Here is a 23,298-nt window from a genome sequence, read left to right as displayed (position 1 = left end):
AAATTTCGCGAAAAAATCAGCTAAAGATAACATGATGGTAGCCATATGAATTTCAGGGTACAGTCGAATGATATGTATAGATACTTTAAGCAGAAACAGTTACCAGTAAGGACGTTAAAGGGAGAGGAGTGTATATGTGAGGACTTACAGAAAACAGAAGTACCAGTCAGCAGTATGTAAAGATAGATGGATATAAAGGTAATGTACAGATAGAGAATGCGACTAATACTGAAGAATTGCTGATATTTACATATGATAAGAAAGAAATTTACAAAACGATACAAAAGTCGAAAGCTAGAAAAGCAGCTAGAACTGATAAGATTTCTGGGTATATATTAAGGGCTATGAATTGGGATTTATTGCCGTATATGAAATATTTGATTAATGTTTGCATAAAGGAGCGATATCGAATGAATGAAAAGTTGCAATTGTAGCCCAATTGTACAAAGGAAATGATGACGAACATAAAGCGGTTAATTATTGGCCAGTCAGCTTGTCATGTGTTATTTGTAAGCTCTGGGGAAGCATTTTTTTCTGATAATATTAGATACAACTGCAAAATTACTAACTAGTTTGATCGAATGCAGTTCAGGTTTAGGAAAGGTTATTCTTGCAAGACATAGCTGGTATTTTAGATTCAGAAGGTGAAATGGACTGTACCGCTGTGACCTATCCAAGGCCTTTGATTGGGTAGACCATGGGAGATTACTGGCGAAAATTAGGGCTATTGGACTAGTCAAAAGAGTGGTTGAATGAAAGGCTAAATTTCCAGGAATAAAAACTCGGAGAATTAGAGTAGATGAAGTGTTATCTGATACTGTTTAAGCGGGATTGTAGATTTCCGCATGGCAGTATTATTTGACCTTTATGTCTTCCTATATATATATGTGATATGAGTAAAAAACTGGAATCACATATTAGGCTATTTGCGGATAATGTTGTGCTGTATAGAGTAGTCAATCAGTTGCAGGATTGTGAACGACTGCACGGGACCTATACAATGCCAGCGGAGAATGATATGATGGTAAATGGTAAATGATTTGAAATGTTTTCCTTCACCAAGAGGAAGAGTCCTCTCAGATGGAGTGGTAGTACCTCATGGTGAACACTGCTAATAACAAGGTGTTAATATAAGGAACTATCTTTATTGGGGTAATCATATTAAGAAAGGTTACAAACCTCTTCCCGTGTTTACGGGTTGTAGCAAGGATGTAAAGTAGAATGGGTATAAGTTTCTGGTAAGACCCCAATTACAGCAGGATTATTTGATACAAGAACTGGAAAAGATCCAAAGGAAAGCACAACGATTTGTTCTGGGTGATTACCGACAAAGGAAAAATATTATGAAAATGTTGAAAACTTTCGGCTGGGAAGACTTAGGAGTAAGGAGGCGAGATGCTAGACTATGTGGCATGGTCGAGCTGTCATTGGAGATAAGACGAGAAATGCCATTATTAGACGAATAAACTTGAGCGGGTGAAGATGAAGTTTGAATTCAAGAGGAAAAATTTGGGCGTATATTAATTTATAGGGCGAGGTTTAAGGGATTGGAATACATTATCAAGGGAAAAATTCCAAGTTCTTTGAAAACATTTAAAGCAAAGCTATGTAAACAATTGATGGGGAATCTCTCACCTGGGCTACAGCCTTAAGTGCAAATTATTGATGACTGATTGGTTGATGGATTGCAATATTCTCCTATGCTAGGCCATTCTTATTTATAGTATAGCTATGAGATCCAACATTGTCAGAGGTTATTTATGCTATTATAGGAAAGGGGATGGTTACACCTCACTCCTAGTCTCGTTACCAGCACTAGAAAAGATACTCGAATTGAGGAGAGAAAGACTGTTAGGAATGAAGTCGATGATCGAAGCTGTACGAACGCTGGCGATGAGATCATATTAAGCGAATGGAGGATAATAGATGCCCTAGCAGAATAATGGACTCGGTAATGGAGGGTAAGAGCAATACAGGAAGACGGGGCGATTATAGTTACATAGTTAATGCAGAGGTGCACGTCTAGATCAGGTGATAGAGTTAGTTATAATAAGGGATGAGGAAACACCTACATGCTCAGGAGCTTATGGCCTGAACGCTGAAAGGCATAACAGTGTGAACCCGTTCACTTATTTTAATGGTAGTGTTTGTAATCTCAATCCTACGTGTGAACATATCCAATTTACAAATTAGGGACTGAAAACTTAACTTACCAAAGCTGTGTCTAAAGCTGACAAGCCATTCTGTATATTTTAATAACTAGGGGAAAGACGAACGTTTGTCCTCAGGGTACTTTATTGACATTTCTGGGATTTGCTTATTGATGGCAGCGGTGACCTGCACGCCAGACATTCTAATTTAACAAATAATCTATCATGATATCCCTCTTACCGACGGAGAACTTCCTACACAGCAGGGTGACCCGTCTATTTCCTGGAATAAGAATGAAGCAACCTAGTGAAGGGAAAGAAAAATAAGGAGAGTCTCAGTAATTTTATGAAACAAATTGAATAGTTTTCTAGGAAAAGACTATCAATGAAAAGAAGCTACAAATGATATTTCCAAGAAGATTTCATATACATTCAAAAAGTGTATTTTTGTTTATATGTTTAGTTTACGTAAGATCATGGACGGTACAAATAAATATTGCTTCTATGAGCGTTTTCTGGATAATGTCCGACTCATTGGCGTACTGGCCTTCAGTTCAGACGGTCCCGAGTTCGATTCCCGGCCGGATCGGGGTTTTAACCTTGATTGGTTAATTCCAATGGCACGCGGGCTGGGTGTATGTGTTGTCTTCATCATCATTTCATCCTCATCACGACGCGCAGGTCGCCTATGGGGGTCGAATCAAAAGACCTGCACCTGGCGAGCCGAACCCGTCCTGGGATATGCCGGCACTAAAAGCCATACGACATTTCATTTTCATCTTGATAATAACTGTATATGTACAGAAAACTAAGCCCTCTTTGTAAAGTGCATGATAGCTGTTGGATCAGAGGAATGCATAGACTTTCACTATCGAAACCTCGATGTTAAGTGGGAAGGAGTGGGTAGATTAATGCTCACCGGGCGAGTTGGCCGTGCGGTTAGGAGCGCGCAGCTGTGAACCCCAGCATTTGCCTTGTGTGAAAATGGGAAACCACAGAAATCAACCTTCAGGGCTACCGACAGTGGGATTCGCACCCACTATCTCCCGAATACCAGATAATGGCCGCACTTAAGCGACTGCAGCCATCGAGCTCGGTAAGCTTGGTGTTTTATAATCGCTGCAAGTCTGGGCTATGCAGCTTCAGTTTCCCTACTGTTATGCTAAGTAGGTGAGACAGAAAGCGTTAACATTTTCAGATTTGTTGAGTCATGAAAGAATACGCTGCAAGCGTTGTACAGAGTGTCAAGAGAGTAATAACATCCTCAGCCAGCTGTCACTTTTATATTTCATCACCAGTGAAACAGCTGGAGGAAAAATGTCTACCGACATATTATATTACTTGGACGAGGACTGTCGCAGGGAAAGTGATCTCAGTTTCAAACGCAGAATGTGTTACATTTTGAGAACTGAAACATTATAGTCAGCATTTGTATAAATATTTCTGATGACAAAGGAGGATATATCAAAGTGGTTCTGACAGGATGTTTTAAGTTTATGAAGCCAGAGCATAAGGCGGAAACGAGTTCGATTTAAAATTTTATACGTTTGAAGTAATCTGTATTCATTTAAGAATTTCGCCACACATACACCTTACCAATGCAGTTTATTACATTTCACACACACACACGCACGCATACACACACATAGATAATGCATGCTCTGTTATTTAGAATTCACCTTCGCCACATTACGATTACAACTTTCATAGATGTAGCTCTATAGCAGAGGTGCTCAGCTCGGCGCCCGTTGAGGCTAGCCCAGTGTGGCCGGGCAGGTATGACGTAAATGCGGGCAGCTTACGTAGCAAGCATACGTCACAGTGAGGCGAGAGAGCGAACGCACTTTGCAGCGAGGAAACGGTGACGTTCGATTGTCACTACAAAACTCTCCTCAAATACTCAGCGAAATGCTGAATGGGATACAGTATTTAAGAAGAAAACGCTGTTATGGCATGAAAACAGACCTTTCATTTATACTGCGCTCGATGTAAAAGGTCAGTTTTATTTTCATATATTTATACATTCAAAGAAAACTGACTCATTAATAATTTTGTTTACAACTGTACACGGTTTAAGCGTACACGTACCATTTACAGTTCCATAGATGGGAATGGCAGTATTTCCATTTCCTACAAAGTAAAATTCCTGTTATTCATTCCGCGAAAAGAAACATATTTACATAATTCAACATCTTTACAGCTTCATTTAGCACAGTGTTATTGAGTTGTTTGAATTTCCGTGTTCGCTGAATTTGAAAGTGTTATTTATCAGGCGTCCGATGATAAGAGCAAACCTCTAAATGGCGAGGGAGCTTCATATCGACTGGGGCCATACAGTAGATATTTACTATACAAGATTAAAGTAAGAAAACAATGTAAATGTATCTAAAAATGGACGTAGCCTACAGTATGTCTTTAAATAAATAACCAAATAAGCATGATTGGATTGTTGGTGAATTTATCAGATAATTTAAACCTAAGCGAAGACAAGCCAAAGCTTATCCACTTTAACTTTGTTTTACAGTAGGTATGTTTCTAAATCAATCTAAAAATGTAATAGTGAAAATTGTAATTTAGTACTACATTACAAGGATATTTCAGGTTATAGGCCTCTTTACTGTATCCGGTCGAAGTACGTAAACTGCAATGAACGCAAATAACTTATTTCTTACAACACAAATTGAAAATGACGTGGATTTCTTTCTGCCTTCGTTTCGCAGTAGTGGTCGAGAGTGATTGGAAGAACTTCGCCCTGCCTTCACGGCTGGTGACGTAACCACATCACTGTGGCTGAGTAGCATACGCTCATCGCCTGCCTACCCGCCCACTTAAGTGCTGGGCACCCGCGGGACGAAATGCTCAGCGCGAGCACCTCTGCTCCATAGTATCTTTCTACTACTAGAGTCTGTCAATCAACTGAAGACCATGCCTGGTCACCATGTTGATATATTCTGATCACACGTCGTCGTGTGACGGTAGTTATTGTAACTCGTTTTTTAAATGCTTGCGTGGATTTCTTTCTTGGCCTTTTCCTGAAAGTCATGCCTTCAAATAACGTTGAGAGAAATGTATTGTAAGTCACGGACATGCGTTCATCTCAATCTATATGCGTAACTCTAAGGTTTCAGTTCAATTGAAACATTCATCACTGCATTCAGATACCAAAGGCAAGGAACTATGTAAAACTGTTTTTCACACAGACTTCTTATGTTTTTTCTAGGATTTATAAATAAAATGATTTGCTACAGTTCATCAGAAGTAATTTTGTACGTGGTACTAATCTTCAATTGCACAGCCCTTCAGCATTTAGAGAATACATTTCAAGGATCGTTAAACCGGTTGTCTTCTGAATTCATGAATACTCGCAGCAGTGGCATTTATTGAACTCACTGATCTACTCAGATCAACGTTCTGCGAGTAAGCAGAGAATGTTAGTTACGCTGACCCTCTGTAGTGGAAGGTGTACAACATCCATATTATACAGCTAGGCAACTTGTAAATCCCTTGTATGTATGTATTGCACCGTTTGGTTTATTAATGTTCCCGCGGTGACCACCTCTATTGCGCCGCGTTGGAGCATTAATTAAATATACACCTGTTTAAACATTGCTCCGGCAACGAAATTCACAATATCGGGTCAAGAATCATACCTAGACTCTGTATAATATCATTTACGGACAATTTACATGAAAACTGGGATATCTTGTATGAACATGAGCAATAACAATATGGTGCATATTCGTTTCTCAGGGTAAATTACTTTCATTGTATTCCCATATACTCTAAACAAGACGTAGATTCAGTTGAAGAGTATCTATATGCTCTACCAGTCATTCAGTCTCCATATATTTAGGAAATTGCCTGATCAACGCTTAGTATTCGGCATAAACAAACTCAGTTGATCCATATATTATACTACTACGTACTACAAGATACTTTAGGAACAGAAACGCAAAATAACTACTATATTTAGTTTATTAGCATGCTAATATATTATAAAATGGAATTTCCATGCATCTATCGGCAATAAAGAAAAGAAAATCGTAGTAAATTACAAAGGTCATTCTTAAATTCTTGATTTCTGAGATAAACATAGCTGAAAACCTTTAAATTATCATTATATCTGTTTACATTTACGTTAACCTTCAATAATATATCATATTTTCAGTATTTAAATTGATTCATGGGGAAAAGTAGGGACCAAAACTTTATTTATCAAGGAGGAGTGGAATATCTTCCTGTTAATACAGTTTGGGATTGTCTTTGGGGCATCATTTAGGTTTCATCTTTCTTTTCGGTCTATTTGACTGAATTTATTTGGATATTTGTTTGGATTTTCACTTCTGACTCATCACGTTACGAGATAAGCATTACCTTGTTTAAATCTTGGTTCAAAAACACCAATGCAGTTATTAATATTCCTATCATAGCCAAAATTGAGTAAATTAAAACTGTACACCATCATATGTACATAATAAACGAAATATCCTTACTACAGAGTGCCATAGATATAATAGTAAGTCAGTCTAACCTGCGAAAATCGTGCCACTAATTCCTAATCATATGCCAATGTATTTACTTATTCTCAAATATCTCTTCGCTGTGCCAAGATTTTGTCAAGGAAAACCGTTCTTCATATTAGCGTTGACGTGCTGAACTTCAAATATATATATATATGCGGGATTCCATTTTATTCTTGTATATTTGTATTACGTAACGTATAACAAACATGTAACCTATCAATATCTTCAGCATGAAAGTCACTACGAAACATATTATGTTTGGCTCAAGTCATACATTCAACTTAACACGGCCTGAATCCTTCACTTGCAGTGCTAATCCTAATATAAATATTATATGTAACACAGGAATTCGCAATTCAATCAGCTATCCCTTACTCATGCAACGAACAAATACATATCTCCTCATTCTAACTACATCTTGTCACATTAATATTCCATTTCCTTTATATATATATATATATATCTATATTTAAGAAACATATTCATTTAACTCCATTTAAATAACCTCTGTGTTACGGTAGAAATACTTAATAGCCTCAATATTCTTTCACACACTGCAACTCCGTAATATTTCAACATTTCCTTACAATACAATTATCATACTGGCCATGATTGCAACTTACATTGACCTCAAATATTAGGTTACGTCTCGTATCTCGCATGCATTCTCTACAACCACAACTGGTTTAACGTTTCACTGTCTGCTCGTATGGATTGGCACTAAACATGCACAAATGCTCAATCTGATCTTGTTTTCATTAACCTAAAATTATCTCATAAGCACCATAGTTATACTGCAGAAATTGGCACATATCATCGGTTAATAATTGGCATTTATACTCTAGTATCCGTTCATTGGCACTAAATCTCTTACTTCTAGCACTTCTGCACTCATATGAAATATTTTTCATCAACTAATTTCAAATTCAATACGATGCAACTCATAATACTTATCTCGTAACGGGATTTTGCTGCTGGATTTCTCCTGGTCTAGGGCATCTTGGAATAGGCAGCCCTTGCAGTCCAAAGATTACGTCATCTGCGGCTCCGGCTGGGAATCTTGGCTTGAGCTATTTCATCTTGAGCGATCAATTCCATCTGTTTAAGCTGACTCCATCTTGTCACCAGTTCTCATGAAATGATAAAACAATAAATACATGGTAGAATGCATATTTCACTGGTGAATAGTAGGTTACTCAATACGTATTAATTGTTTTGTGATTCTCGTATTGGTCGAAAATATCTTTCTTAATTTGGTGATTTCTTTAATTCAGCCTACTTTTTGTTAATTCTTTAGCTTAAACAGATATTGTTCCCCACTTTGAAACAATAAATTATGCCTTCCTTAGCATAAATTCGCCGCTATAATATGGATTTCGGCAATGTTCGACTTGGCTGTAGTCTCTCTTTGCTTCTGAATTTGGCTGTTGCAATAATAAATATTCTCCTTAAAATCTTCGCTTTTCCTGCCGATATTTTGCAGATGAAGTCTTCTACGATGTCTGTAAATTAATACTTTTATTTCTAACGTTGCGCTAATCCTTTTCCTTCTCCTTCCGTAGGTTGTGCTGATCCTCTTCACCTCGTAATTTCTTCTCAAGGTAGTCAAGAATCGGTTCCATTCAAATTTTTTTATAGCCCATCATTATTTAATGTTGAGACTCTTTTCTTTGCGACCGGTCGATATGGATTTACTATATCTCTACTCTGTGCATTTGCACATTGCCTGAAGCTATTGTACGCCATATTTGTCCACTGTTTCCATGAAATTTACGGCCGCTAATGTAACGTAATGGTACAGTATGTATGTATGTATGTATGTATGTATGTATGTATGTATGTATGTATGTATGTATGTATGTATGTATGTATGTATGTTTAGGCCTCAGCCCGAAGGCTGGTTGGATCCTCAACAGTTCCGCCATCAGCTGTCATAGATGGCCTAGGCATCACAGAAGAGGCGTACTAGGGAAATGAGGAGTGAGGTAGTTCCCCGTTGCTTTCCTCGCCGAGCCAGAAGTTGCTATTACATATCAGTCTGCCAAGCCCACTAAAATGCATGCACTAACTTACCCTATGAGCAATATTTTCATACCATTCATAGCAGGGACTGGCTGCAAAAGGAATGGCATTACTAGCATCACTCATACCTCAGTCACTTTAATTTTTTCCAAGCCAAGGATAAAGCTGAGACAGATCAATGAAAGTAACAAAATTGCTCTAGCCCATACCAGAAGACATAGCACACTGTAAACACTAGGTCCTGCCAGCAAAGGCACGTAAATCCCTTATATTGACTTTATGCTCCAAAACATAGATAATAATAATAATAATAATAATAATAATAATAATAATAATAATAATAATAATAATAATAATAATAATAACAATAATAATAATAATAATAATAATAATAATAATAATAATAATAATAATATATAATGGGAGAATAGAAAAGAAAGCCAGTAAACGTAAACAAACGTCGCATGCCGTTCTTAGCACAAAAGTGGTAAACGACAACGTGAAGTCATATTCAAAAAGACATTATAATTATAATTATTATTATTATTATTATTATTATTATTATTATTATTATTATTATTATTATTATTATTATTCCAGTCATGACTTACGTGATGTATTACACATTTTTCGACACTCAAGATTATTAAGTTTTGAAATCCATTTTGTTTTTGAATTATTTGTGATTGATATATTTGGTTGAGTTAATGTAGGAATGATTTGAGTTTTTATTTGGATTTTTGAACATTTCTAGAATAAAAATATTAGTTATTTTGTAAAAATTCATCTCGAGATTTTGTAACAGAGATGGGATAATTGCCTCACACTGCTCATATAACACAATAAAACTGTGAACCTAGTGTCAGCTATTAATAGTATTTTATTAAAGAAATTTGGGAAATTTTTAAGGATTTCTGTGCCAAATGAGTCACTCAGTTTCACTCTATTCAAGGTCTGAAATGTTCTGGGTATATAATTATTTTCTTTCAATTTGTTCTGATTTCAAGCTTCAGGTTTTTAATGAATTTAATATTTTTAAGTCATATCTAATTTCAATTAATTTAAAAATTCATTTTTATATATTCCATTCTACCTGCCAACGATAAGGGAAGGACCGTCCACTACCTGAGGTTTTACCGGCTGAATGTTTGCTAGCCAGAGGCCGAAGAGAAGAAGAAGAACTTTACAAGAAGAGATGTGCATGTGGCAGTCAAATTATTATTTTAATGAAGTATAGTCTTTCTTAAGTTGATTTGCGTCGCACCGACTCACATAGGCCTAGATCGTATGGCGACGATGTGATAGGAAAGGGCTAGGAGTTGTAAGGAAATGACCCTACATTTGCCTGGTATTAAAATGGGAAACCACGGAAAAACATCTTCAGTGTTGCCGACAGTGGGACTGGAACTCACTATCTCCAGAATGAAAGGTCACAGCTGCGCGCCCCCAGCATGTTTAACTCGGTCGGTCAAGGATAGCCTGCAGTAGTGTTAGCACCCAGTGATATTCTGTATTAAGTCGTGCCATTTCTTATATGCAACTTGAATTTGCTCCATACAAAATATACTAAATTTATGACGTAACCAAGTGAAACAAACTAGTATATTCTGGGCACTATTCGGTTAGTTAAACAGTGTGCGTATGCGGCCTACCGTATTCTTGACAGAACAGTTTTACGTGTATTTCAGGTATTGACTATCATAGAGGTTTGATTCTTGAATGTTTGAGATATATAGGCCTAGTCCGTTGTAATGAATTTAATAAAGAATTCCATATAACATGGATGTCAAATTCGACAAACTTTTGTGTCTTTACGCCTAGAACTTTGAATGTTTTAGACCAAATATTGATGGATGATTCTGATGCATAGGAGGTCCATAATCCATGATGTTGACTGCAATGCGTCACTAGAACGAGAGGATGTAAATTGCACATTTTGTTATTTTCACAGGTTTTGTGAAAAGTTTTGTACAGAATGTAGCTCTCATATCAGCGCTGTCAGTCAAAACATAAAGAAAAGCAAGCAGTTACCACACTAGGGACTAAAACCAGGCCAAACCTCATGATTCTACATCCTTGATGGGCCTTAGACAACCAGGGTCCCCTTCACCGCTCAACCCAAAAAGCTGCAGATCACAAGATACGCGTTAGCACAATGAATCCCCTTAAGCGTTATTCTTGGAATACTAAACCGGACACATAGACTGAGCGGACCTCGAACCTGCCCTCAGATCCAGATGCAAATCCATGTCCTTGTAAGGATTTGTGCCCAAGTCTTCCCAGTAAGAGGCAGGCTCGCTACCCCTGTAGTGAGGTCTGACCGTTAGATACTAGATACTGTAAGAAAAACAAAGCAATAAAGGAAAGTAATGAAGATACAGACAGAGAAAGAAGAAAAAGAGAACATGATCCTTATTTTGCAATTAAATTACATACATACATACATACATACATACATACATACATACATTATCATTATAGACTGTTATGCCTTTCAGCGTTCAGTCTGCAAGCCTCTGAGAATTTACTAAACGTCGCCACAATCCTCGATTTGCAACTAGTGTTGTGGCCTCATTTAGTTCTATACCTCTTATCTTTAAATCGTTAGAAACCGAGTCTAAACATCGTCGTCTTGGTCTACCTCTACTTCTCTTACCCTCCATAACAGAGTCCATTATTCTCCTAGGTAACCTATCCTCCTCCATTCGCCTCACATGACCCCACCACCGAAGCCGGTTTATGCGTATAGCTTCATCCATCGAGTTCATTCCTAAATTAGCCTTTATCTCCTCATTCCGAGTACCCTCCTGCCATTGTTCCCACCGGTTTGTACCAGCAATCATTCTCGCTACTTTCATGTCTGTTACTTCTAACTTATGAATAAGATATCCTGAGTCCACCCAGCTTTCGCTCCCGTAAAGCAAAGTTGGTCTGGAAACAGACCGATGTAAAGATAGTTTCGTCTGGGAGCTGACTTCCTTCTTACAGAATACTGCTGATCGCAACTGCGGGCTCACTGCATTAGCTTTACTACACCTTGATTCAATCTCTCTTACTATATTACCATCCTGGGAGAACACACAACCTAAATACTTGAAATTATCGACCTGTTCTAGCTTTGTATCACCAATATGACATTCGATTCTGTTGAATTTCTTACCTACTGACATCAATTTAGTCTTCGAGAGGCTAATTTTCATACCATACTCATTGCACCTATTTTCAAGTTCCAAGATATTAGACTGCAGGCTTTCGGCACAGTATGCCATTAAGACCAAGTCGTCAGCATAGGCCAAACTGCTTACTATATTTCCACCTAACTGAATCCCTCCCTGCCATTTTATACCTTTCAGCAGATGATCCAGGTAAACTACAAAGAGCAAAGGTGAAACATTACAGCCTTGTCTAACTCCTGTAAATACCCTGAACCAAGAACTCATTCTACCATCAATTCTCACTGAAGCCCAATTGTCAACATAAATGCCTTTGATTGATTTTAATAATCTACCTTTAATTCCATAGTCCCCCAGTATGGCGAACATCTTTTCCCTCGGTACCCTGTCATATGCTTTCTCTAGATCTACGAAACATAAACACAACTGCCTATTCCTCTCGTAGCATTTTTCAATTACCTGGCGCATACTGAAAATCTGATCCTGACAGCCTCTCTGTGGTCTGAAACCACACTGGTTTTCATCTAACTTCCTCTCAACGACTGATCGCACCCTCCCTTCCAGGATGCCAGTGAATTCTTTGCCTGGTATACTCATCAATGAGATACCTCGATAGTTGTTGCAATCCTTCCTGTTCCCCTGCTTATAGATAGGTGCAATTACTGGTTTTGTCCAATCTGAAGGTACCTTACCAACACTCCACGCTAATTTTACTACTCTATGAAGCCATTTCATCCCTGCCTTCCCACTGTACCTTACCATTTCATGTCTAATTTCATCTATTCCTGCTGCCTTATGACATGGAGTTTATTTACTATCCTTTCCACTTCCTCAAGTATAATTTCATCGTTTTCCTCCTCCCCATGAGCTTGGCTGTTTGCATCACCACCATGATGATTTCCTTTTACATTGAGAAGATGTTCAAAATATTCCCTCCACCTCTCCAGTGATTCCCTGGGATCTATTATGAGTTCACCTGAATTACTCAAAACACTGTTCATTTCCTTTTTCCCTCCCTTCCTAAGATTTTTTATTACTGTCCAGAAAGGTTTCCCTGCTGCTTGACCTAGCCTTTCCAGGTTATTACCAAAATCTTCCCATGACTTCTTTTTGGATTCCACAACTATTTGTTTCGCTCTGTTTCTTTCATCTACGTACCAATCCCTGTCTGCCTTGGCCCTTGTTTGGAGCCATTTCTGATAAGCCATCTTTTTACGTTTACAGGCTGCTCTCACTTCACCATTCCACCAAGATGTTTGCCTTTTCCCATCTTTACACACAGTTGTTCCTAGGCATTCCCTTGCCGTTTCTATTACAGCATTCCTGTATGCCACCCATTCACTTTCTATATCCTGAACCTGCTTACTGTCTACTGTTCGAAACTTCTCACTAATCATATCCATGTACTTCTGTCTAATTTCCTCGTCCTGGAGACTTTCTACCCTTATTCGTTTGCAGACAGATTTCACTTTCTCTACCCTAGGCCTAGAGATACTTAGTTCACTACACATCAGATAGTGGTCTGTATCATCGAAAAATCCGCGAAAAACTCGTACATTCCTAACAGATTTCCTGAATTCAAAGTCTGTTAAGATATAGTCTATTATGGATCTGGTACCCCTAGCCTCCCATGTGTAGCGGTGAATAGCCTTATGCTTGAAGAATGTATTCGTAATCGCTAAACCCATACTAGCACGGAAGTCCAGCAAACGTTTCCCATTCCCATTAGCTTCCATATCTTCCCCACATTTACCAATCACCCTTTCGTATCCTTCAGTTCTATTCCCAACTCTCGCATTGAAATCGCCCATTAGCACTATTCCATCCTTGCTGTTTACCCTGACCACGATGTCACTCAATGCTTCATAAAACTTGTCAACTTCATCCTCATCTGCACCCTCACATGGTGAATACACGGACACAATTCTTGTCCTAATTCCTCCCACTGACAAATCTACCCACATCATTCGCTCATTTACGTGCCTAACAATTAAATTAAATTAAATGGAGCTGCAAAATTATAATCAGTGGAGAAAAAGTATCAATACGTTTCCTCAATGCAAATTTCATTTGCGATTCTTCACTTCTCAGTGCAGTTTACACGATAACTAAAAGTTTACTCGTGTCTTCGTATTCCTCCTTTCCCGATGGAGATGAACTACATGTACCTTACGAAACCAAATACCAGACCTCCTGCCACTTGTAAATCACAGGAAGCACCCGCAATCAAATCCAGGTCTTTGAAGAAGGCAGTTAAAACTTATTTTTCTTTTTCTTTTTACTAGTTGCTTTACGTTGCACCGACACAGATAGGTCTTATGGAGACGATGGAAGAGGAAAAGCATAGGAGTGGGAAGGAAGTGACCGTGTCCTCAATTAAGGCACAGCCCCAGCATTTGCCTGGTGTGAAAATGGAAAACCACGGAAAACAATCTTCAGGATTACCGGCAGTGGGGTTCGAACCCACTATCTCCCGAATGCAAGCTCACAGCTGCGCGCCTCTAACCTCATGGCCAACTCGCCCGGTAAGCTAAAAGTTCTAATCGTACTACTGCGAAGGGGGAACTCATGGTAAGCAATTTTACACTTTTTTTCCAGTGAACTATCTCATTTTTTCAGTGCAATTAACTACTTCTCATCTTGACATTTGTTGTAATTAAGGAAACAGATATATTACTCTTGTAAATTTGATTCCTAATGTTATTCTTATTTGAGATATTGTTAACACAGCGAATATTATATGTGTATCCAATTCAGTCAGTGACAGTCATATCGTAGAAATACATATTCCGTTCCTTTCCAGCCTCGGCATTGGAGGTGTACAGCCGGGAATCAGGTATCACACCAAGTAGTTGCAATAAACAAAACTAAGATAATGGACAGACTGGCGTTTGTAATATGACCATCACCGTACTGATATGAGGCAGCGTCTCGTTAGTTCTCGTAGAGTACAGACGTGTGTAATGCCACTCCACCTCCATCTTCGAAGGTAACTACACAGTAATCATCGCCGGTGCCGGTTTGAATCTTAACTGCAGTGCTCCTCGGTGAAATTCAGAGCCATGCCAGCAAGCTACACATCACTGTAGACCTGAGCAAGGCCAGGAAAATGGGCTCGTTGACAAAAGTGAATAATAGTTTACCCTTCCCCTACATTCCACATTCTTAAAATACCACAACGCCGGGCTGAGTGGCTCAGACGGTTAAGGCGCTGGCCTTCTAACCCCAACTTGGCAGGTTCGATCCTGGCTCAGTCCGGTGGTATTTGAAGGTGCTCAAATACGACACGCTCGTGTCGGTATTTTTACTGGCACGTAAAAGAACTCCTGCGGGACTAAATTCCGGCACCTCGGCATCTCCGAAGACCGTAAAAGTAGTTAGTGGGACGTAAAGCAAATAACATTATTATTATTATTGTTATTATTGTTATTATTATGAAAATACCACAAATACCATGAATGCTGATAGGAGTAGCACGAAACGGGCAAGAATATCTTACGTAAACCCTTTGAAATGTTATCGGAGGAATTTTAAAAATTATTATTATTTTTTTGCAATTTCTTTACGTCGCACTGACACAGATAGGTCTTATGGCGACAACGGGACAGGAAAAGGATGGGAGTGGAAAGGAAGCAGCCATGGGCTTAATTGACGTACAGCCCCAGTATTTGCCTGGTGCGAAAAAGGGAATCCACGGAAAACCACCTTCAGGGCTGCTGACGGTGGAGCTCAAACCTACTATCCCCCTAATGCAAGCTCACAGGTGCGCGACCCTATCCGCACAGCCAACTCGCTCGGACTTCTCCGGAAAGCAAGAAATCGAGTAGGGGGCTCGTGGGCCAACAACGAAAATGATACTTCCCTTTGTGCACTGGACATACGCAGCAATTGCAACAAGGGGCAGTTCAGTCGTAACTCGGTGTGGTTTAAATAAAGTCACCTCTCAAGGAAAATAGATGCTCGTTAGTCAAACTCACTGAGCTAAGTATCACTTTAGCATTAATTAAACCCAACATTTGCCCTTCAGGTAGCAGTGGAATAACCAGTACCATTCAGAGAGAAGCAGCGAGGTAATGTTTGGCCGCAAGCAAGGTTCAGTCGGCTTTGGGTCAGACGTATTGATCACTGGGTTCTCTCTTGACAAGTAAAGTCAGAACGTGTGCCTCAATGCAGTATTATTACTTATGTGTGTAGCGAAATGATGAAACAGTAAAATATGACAATTTTAACCATAAAGAAAAGCACTCTGAAATGCATATTTACGGAAAATACAAACAAAACCGAATACGCTGAAATTCAAAAAACAAATACACTAACAAACTTCTTGTGAAAAAAAATCATCTCTGCAACGAACGGCATCTCACAGGCATAGTGATGGTTCCTGATCATAAGTATAAATTACACCCGAAGATGTATACGGAAAACTTATCTGGATAACGAATATTGTGACTGAGAAATAGAATGAACGCCTGTCAGTAACTTACAAGTTTAACGTATACATTAGTATTAGGGCACCCCGTGTAGATCATAAAACTCCTGTCCCACCAGTGATCAGTATTGGCGGATATACTGTAGGGCGCAGAGAGTCTATGACGGATAACACTGTTCCTATTCCAACTCTCCTGATCACTGCAAGCCAGACTGCCCCATTCGAGAGAGTGAGAATAACACCAAAACAGCCCGATGGCAAATGACGGATATTGTGTCCTGCCACAGACACAACACGGAAACACGTGCATCAACTCAACAAAATAAACACACTGACTCACAGGTAATCACACAAAACAGCGCTGATTCCCTAGCTCCACACACAAAGGACACAGAAGCACAAGCCAGCTTTCACAAACCTACATCACACTCGCACAGCAGTCAGAACCGAACGCATTACCTTCGGAGCAGAAATACGACTCCTCTCTGAATGAACGCGTTAATTGGGTGATATAAACAGAGAACAGTCGAAAATCTACAATATAAACCTCATAGCACAAGAAACCACGTAGTCTAACCAACAGGCTCTTCGTGAAGGGAAGATTGTAGAGTCCTTAAGCATCATAATTGCACACCATAGCCAGGGTGACACAGCAATAGCTAGATACTGTACAGTTCGGAACAGAAACTTCAATATATGACAACATGCAGTCAAGTACATCTTCTGTAGATTCCAATCTCTTTCGTACAATTTCAAAATTGAACTTAAGGAGCATTAGGGCCCTATAAACCACACACTTATAGACTCGTAAGAAATAAGAACAGATCAAGAAATAATACAGCAGCACACTCACGTAGCAACAGGACATCGAATGTATCTTACTCCCAAAAAAAGTACCGATAGCCTGACCTGCAACATATCAGCCAGATTTTGGTGTACTGAAATGGATGACAGCTATATGGTTGTACTTCATTTTCAAGAAGAAACAGAAGTCTCGGAAGTAAACACTATCTTGGAAGAAAAGAAACATCACTCTTCAAGAATTTTACGAATTAAAAGCAATGAAACTGTAGAAGGATGGTCAGGTTCAAGGCTGCCTGGATATATCTTAGATACAGTCGGAAACAAAAGTCTACATACGCCCGTTTATTCCATAATGTTTTGGGTATGTTGATAGTTTTGACTTACCATACGCTTGTGACGTTCTCCCTGATAGGGAACACTTCATTCCTTTATTTCAGTGTGACAGTAAGCAGAAGGTATGGAGAAAACCTAATGGAAGCCTCCAAAAGTAAAATCTTGGTCCATCAGTCAAACGTTGAGTTGGGAACGTTCTTGTCTGGAGTTGTATTTCTGGTGATGGGGTAGACAATTTGGAGTTTATTGAAAGTAAAATGTTTAAGTTGAACCATCTGGATATATGATAGGGAAGTCGCTGTTGAAAAACTGGAACTGGTGATGCAACGAGACAACGATCCTTAACGTACCCTTACAATAGTGAAGGCCGTGCGGTTAAGGGCGCGCAGCTGTGAGGTTGCATCCGGGAGATAGTGGGTTCAAATCCCACTGTCGGCAGCCCTGAAGAATACGTCGTTTCCCATTTTCACACCTTAATTAAGGCCACGGCCGCTTTTTTTTACCCCTCCTAGCCCTTTCCTATCCCATCGTCGCCCTAAGATCTGTCTTCTGTGTCAGTGTGACGTAAAGCCACCAGCAAAACAATGGTGAAAGTATGGTTGCTTTAAAATGTTCCCAAGCAATTTCATTCAACTTTCGACCCCCGAAATTAATCCTACTGAACATCTTTGGGAAGAAATCCACATGTGGATTAGGAAATATTCCATCAAAAGAACGGTGATTTGAAAATTGCCATAAGAAGAGGAAGGAACAAAATTTCATCAGCAGTCACTAAACACCCAGTGGAATCGATGCGCCTGCATTTGGAAGCTATGGTATCTGCAGAAGGTGGAAACAAAATACACTGAACCTAATATGAGAGTAAAAGTAATTCTGAGCGTACATTCACTTTTATTCCTGAACATTTTGTTTCGTTTCAGAAATGAACGGTATACGGCCTCTAGTTCTACACTTAGTTAATGCACTAAAGTATCAACAAATCTATCATTCTATTATGTAAGTGCAGATAAGTAAAATGTTCTCTGTTGAACATGAAGTTTTGAAGTGCATGTAGACTTTAGTACCCGATTGTAGTAAAAGGCCTCCACATGTATTTATATCTAAATGACTCACGGCTTCCGAGTAATAGGACTCTCGGGAGACGGTATTCTCTCTCCGGTGTAGCACACTCTGCCTACGATGCATTCTATAATTCCTATGTTAATTATATACACTTTAATGTCCCTAAATATAAACTGCATTAATCCGGTAAACAAAATTTAACTACAGGAACAGTTAACCCGTGACCACTGCATCGTTGACACTGCAAAGCTGTAGGAAGTGGAAATATATATTGTTCTGATTTCCGGTTAAAAACAATTAGTTTACAAAAATTAAACAAACATTTTGAAAGATAACATAGCAGATTCCCGACCGATTTTTATTATAATTTCTCAGAATCAATTGTTGTGAAAGTAACATCTACGCAAATTCAGGATCTCGCGGAAGACATGAGCGTCAACAGCTCTATGAAAAAGATACTATACATCTGTTCGAGAAAAATAGTGGTAAAATTATATTACGAGAAGATTTTAACGCAGTTTTTTCTATAAAAGATCAGAGTGGTCGGGTTCAGGGCTATCTCATATTATCCGATGTAGTACAGTATAAGGCCTCCAGATGAAAGACATATGGGACTTACGAGAAAGAATATATATTTTTAAGGGATAGGTAGCAGACGCTGATTCATGCCAAGTATAATTCTCGAACCATTGTGCTTATGCAGTAGGGTCTTGCTTATTCGATCCCCGTTAATCGAAAGTCGATTTGTCCGAACTAAAACTTTTAAATTTCCGAAGTTGTAACGAAATTTTAAAAAATACATTTTGAACGAAATATAATTGTATTGTTATTATTCGTGTACGATATCACTATAAAATAATACTGACCGAGCTAGCAAAAATAATAATAATAATAATAATACTGCAGCAAAGTTAATAGTGTGCCATAGTATTTGGTAACACAGAAACTAATAAGACGCGATCTCTGTTTGAAGAATCTCACGAAACGATGTAAACAATCAACATAAATTTTATGTTATCATCCGAAGAAGAGTTGCAAATAGTTAACAAGGACGTATGTGTGCCCATCTCAGGAAGGAATGAATTTAATAGTAATTTGCTTTACGTCACACCGACACAGATATGCTTTGTGGCGATAATAATAATAATTTCGTATGGCTATTCCTAGCCGAGTGCAGCCCTTGTAAGGCAGACCCTCCGATGAGGGTTGCCGGCATCTGCCATGTGTAGGTAACTGCGTGTTATTGTGGTGGATGATAGTGTTATGTGTGGCGTGTGAGTTGCAGGGGATGTTGGGGACAGCACAAACACCCAACCCCCGGGCCATTGGAATTAACCAATGAAGGTTAAAATCCCCGACCCGGCCGGGAATCGAACCCGGGATCCTCTGAACCGAAAGCCAGTACGCTGACCATTCAGCCAACGAGTCGGACTTTGTGGCGATAACAGGATAGGAAAGGACTAGGAGTAGAAGGAAAGCTGTCGTGGCCTTCATTATAGTAGAGTACAAGCATTTACACGGTGTGAAAATGGAAAACCACGGAAAACAAACTTCCGGGCTGCTGACAGTAGAATTAGAGTCAACTAACTCCCGTGTGCAAACTCACGTCTGCTCGACCCTAACCTCACGGCCAAAGGAGTTCACCCAACAAATCACCAGGCACTGATGGCCTTGGGAGAGGATTATACTTCACTTTGTGGTCATTTATAAAATAATACTGTGTCCGTACTTCAAATGATGCAACTGAATTAGTCATACACAAAACACCTGAATGATGGACTGACTGTATTGATAACAACGAAAGCTAGATCTCCGAAGATAAAATACTTTTGACACATCTCCATTCTAAACTTCGATTACTAATTACTTGCCACATGCCAAAAATAACTGGAAACTACCTTCATGGGAGACACCGTATTTCAACACCAATCACGTGCGGACCTGGGTGACTACATCATTAATACAGTATGCGCCATTCGAGACAAAGGGAGTGCAGTGAAATTCAAAATAGGCATGAGGGATGTCCTACAAGGAGCATCGTCAAGAGTCTTCTTCAGCTGTTATCTTACCTGACGTATAAACATTACTAAAGTAGTGAGACAAGGATTCCACTCTCGATGCTTATCTTTGTTCTAATTCACTACTCGGTGGTGTCTCCGCTACAAACAGCCTTTACTCTCTGCAGGTTGATGCTTATGCAGATGACGTCTCTATCATTGCTGACTGTAGACAGGATTCCGAGTGGTTACTTAACATAGTGTCCACCTCTTTGGTGTAGCGGTTAGTGCGATTAGCTGCCATCCCCGGTGCCTCGGGTTCGATTCCCGGCTCTACAACGGAATTTGAAAAATGGTACTAGTGCTGGAACGGGTTCCATTCAGCCTCAAAAGATGAACTGAGTAGAGGGGTTTCGATTCCCACCTGAGTCATCCTCGAAGTGGTTTTTCGTGATTTCTCACTTCTCTTCCAGGCAAATGCCGGGATGGTACCTGACTTAAGGCCACGGCCGATTCCTTCCTATCCCTTGCCTATCCATTCCAAACTTCCTATCCCCTCCCCCCACAAGGCCCCAACACAGCAGGTGAGGTCACCTGGTCGAGGTATTTGTCCTCCTTCCCAGTTGTATCACCAGACCCAAAGTCTCATGCACCAGGACACTGCACTTCAGGCGGTAGAGGTCCCAGTGAAAAATACAACCCTGAGGGCTAAACGGGTTAAGAAAGTAAAATAAATATTTTCTGATCCAAGACAAAAATATCTCAAATGCTAGTAATAGGTGAAGAGAGAGCGAAGAAATTTACTTCACTAAACTGAGTTAACCTTGAGGAAGAAATGAATATTTTAGGGATCACACTTTTCAACTGTATTCAGAAAATGATTCAATGGGACTGGACACAGGAACTACGCTCACTCAGATGCCCATTACAAAAGGAGAATCAGTCATCGCTATCACTTTCAAAGAGAATACAATATGTCAAAATATTCGTTGCGGACAAGATACGATACTTGAGACAAATTCTTTTTATGCCCCGCATTACAGGGGCATTATAAGGGTTGCGTCCGTAATAGGTCGGTTTCTCTCGAATGGCTCACCTTAGATTAGCACACAACAAACGCACCCTACCTAAGGCACTTAGTGGCCTTTGTCTCTTAACGTCGGCATTCAGGAAACATTGTTTTTCTAAATAAAAAAATAATGACATTGGAAGGACTAGGTGATACGAGAACACAGAAATTTGGACAATGCAAGAAAATGACAACGCCCCAGCATATCGTCGCTGCCGGGACAAAACATCCTATGTGAAATATTTTAGCTTAGAACTTTGGCCGGTAAGGTTCTGTCACCTAAGGTGCAATATTGTATGAATATTGTCAAGGCATTCTCGCTCTTCATAACGTACGTGCTGCGGGTCAGTATATCTCCAAAAATATTACCACATAGGAGGTTTTGTCCCGGCAACGACGATATGTGATGTGCGTCATCTAGATCCTCACGTGCCAGTCCTAAAGCTCGAACATAGCTACCTCCCCAACCACTAGGAAATCAAATCGAGTCAACATTAACAACAAAATCCTCCTAGACATAGTATGTGAAAACTGGTAGTCTTATATTTTATTGCAAGAACTGATCACTACCAACAACGAATTACATTGGTTCCGTTTGACAGACAATCTATGTATATAGGAAAGAAGATGATACCATAATGCGGCGTTTAAGACAGCGCTCTGAAGTTCAAGAGTGGGGCGGAAAGTGAGCACCTCAGTAAGACAACCGACTGTAGTCGAATAGTTCCGGAATGGGTCGTACGACACAAATTCATTATCAAGCCGGCACAACTCCAGGCTACTCTAGTGCTACTTCTTGGTATATATGTGCATTGTGTTCTACGTGTTCTCCGATCAAAACAATGTGAAACTCCAGCCAGAATTGGCAACTGTACAAGGTATACAAATAAAATAATTATTTGGGTATATACAGTGAGAAATTGTTCAAACTTGCCAATGAGCAGATAAATAGTTAAATGAAAGAGCCTCGTCATATTGTTATTGTAACTATTCGGTCCATTATAATCACTCCTCCTCATTACTGTTAATATTTTCATTTTCTTTATTATTCTTAATATTATTTGTTTGTTGCAATATCATGTCAATTACTGTAAAACGAGAGAAGAAAACAATTCTAAAAGTACTGTATCGGATGTTAAGGTAAAATAAAATGCAGAAAGGAATAGCAATAGCCGAAGTTATGCCATTGCTCAACTACGCTAAATCCTATCGCATGTATGCACCCGAAAATATCCACCTACAGATACAGCAAGTTCTGGGCATGCTATAAATAATTTGAAAGAAATAATTCTATATCTCGCACGATTGCCCTTTTATCAGCTGCTGAAGTTACCCAATCAGATCACTTCGCGGGCGTATTCAAATGGGCTTTACGAGGCTGTGTTTCTAAATCTGAACGTGGATTAAGACTGGCTTGGGAGCACCAATGGAAGAAAGAAATACTTCGCCAGAGGAGGGGCTTGAATACAGACCTCCGAGCTGATAGTATCGCGCCTCAGCAAGTACGCAACGGCGACACTGGTTGAAACCAATGGAGTGTTTGTGCGTGAAGCTTATTTATCGCCATGGTTCTCAACCCACGTGCAGGTTTAGTAACAATGGCACGCAAAATACATTTGAATTCGCCCGCGAATTGATCCGCTGATAACATAACAACGGTGCGAGATATCGAATTATTTCTTTCAAATCATTTATCAGTATGACCAACCGTCTAACGCCCATATACTCTGTTTACG

The 23,298-nt window shown here is 39.4% G+C and overlaps 1 protein-coding gene across 1 annotated transcript in view; it reads right to left on the bottom strand.

Annotated features, from left to right (window-relative positions):
• The window catches only part of LOC136874490 (zwei Ig domain protein zig-8), a 659,619-nt gene that overhangs the window by 390,937 nt on the left and 245,384 nt on the right, over positions 1-23,298 (bottom strand). The window lies entirely within an intron of this gene.

This window comes from Anabrus simplex, chromosome 5 (genome assembly GCF_040414725.1).
Source record: "Anabrus simplex isolate iqAnaSimp1 chromosome 5, ASM4041472v1, whole genome shotgun sequence".
In the NCBI taxonomy this organism is placed as follows: Eukaryota; Metazoa; Arthropoda; class Insecta; order Orthoptera; family Tettigoniidae; genus Anabrus; species Anabrus simplex.
Note: the sequence above shows the minus strand (reverse complement) of the source record. Positions and strands in the feature narration are given on the sequence as shown.